The sequence below is a fragment of the Echinops telfairi genome, unplaced genomic scaffold, assembly GCF_000313985.2.
Source record: "Echinops telfairi isolate 266 unplaced genomic scaffold, ASM31398v2 ScPeMD7_5592;HRSCAF=6446, whole genome shotgun sequence".
Classification (NCBI taxonomy): Eukaryota; Metazoa; Chordata; class Mammalia; order Afrosoricida; family Tenrecidae; genus Echinops; species Echinops telfairi.
Genome location: NW_022109491.1, coordinates 49,924,652 through 49,926,148, shown reverse-complemented (window position 1 = coordinate 49,926,148; position 1,497 = coordinate 49,924,652).

Below are 1,497 nucleotides of genomic sequence, written 5' to 3'. Positions count from 1 at the left end.
CCCAGGCTCAAGCTCCACTAGGGTTAAGCCATTGGGCCTCAATTCATGCCTTTTATCTGCCCTTAAGAGCTCACGAAAAATACAGTCAGTCTGTTTCAGAGCTCTGTCCCTCTTTGGAGCAATGAGCCTGGGGGCACACACAAAGAGGCCCCTTCAAAAACGCAGCAGAACAGGTTTGGGAATGAGCACCAGGGCTACTGGTACAGAGAGAAACTCAACAACGAAGATGGGATCCAGCCCAGGCAAGGCGAGCCCTGAGGTTGCAGGCTATTCTGGACCCACCCTAAAACATCAGATCCCTGGAGGCATAGCTACCTCCAACAGACAGCAGATTCCTGGGAGCTGACCCAAGCAGGGCTCCTTGATTGCAGGTGGAGGGCTGGCTACCAGTGACAGCCAGGCTTCTGGTTCCAGCACAACTTCTGTCAGGGCTCCAAATCCTGGGCCTCCTCGCAAGGCCAAAGCAAAGACTAAGAATCTCGTCTACTCTTGCTACCTCATCCCATGCTAAAAAACACTTAGCAGATGGCAACACACGACCATCCACCAGGTCCAGTACCTCTGACTCAGATACATGAAGGCAGGGCTAAGAGGAAGTAGCCACTATGTACTTCCTCCCAGGATGGTGTTTTGTGTCCTCTGTGTAGGCCCCACCCACAAACCTCCTGCTGACCACTCTGATCCTGGCGCAATCTAGGGGCCAGACCTGTAAAATCTAACAGATCGAGGACACCTGGTGTAAACTGAGTCCGGAGAGGATGATGGGCACAAAGAATGGTCGTTGTGGGAGTGAACGGTGAGCTTGTCCTCAAGATGCTGAACTATTTCTGGGTAAAGCTACTGTGAGACATCAAACTGATGCGAACAGCTGCTCAAGATCAGAGGTCAGGATTGAAGATGGAGTGGCAGAATGACGTGTGTGCCAAAAGCCAGCTATAGAGGTCATTGGAGAGTCCTGGGAAAATGTGCAGGCCAGGGGATAGTAAGCGGGTTCTTGGTCGTTTCCAGTGCTGATGTCTTGAGGTGAAGTCTGTTGAGATGTGTTTTAAAATGAGAAGTTCTTGGGCTAGGCTGAGATTTCAGTGCAATTAACCTGGAGGATACTCGGCTGGATTAGTGGACACCTCCCCATCCCCGCCCCACCCCAAGAAGCTCCCAAAGGGATGTTGAGGATGCAAGGACATTATACAACCTATGGTGGCCCTCTGTGACCTAGCTTATGATTTGATTCTGTGGCTACTGGACAGAGGCTTGCGAGCCCAGTGGTTGATCTGGTGCCAGCAAGCACCTATCTGGGTTGTTCTGACTGGCATTCTACTGCTTGTGGCATCCACCTGGAGTCATTTGGAGAGTATTCCTATGGAAGTTTCTTGGTGGTTCGTTCTCTGTATTTAACACAAAGAAATGGCTTATTTCCCAAGACTTTCTCTGATGCTTTAGGACATGGAAATGTGAGGATCTGTAGCTTAATTTAGGGCAGGAGGAAAACATATGTGC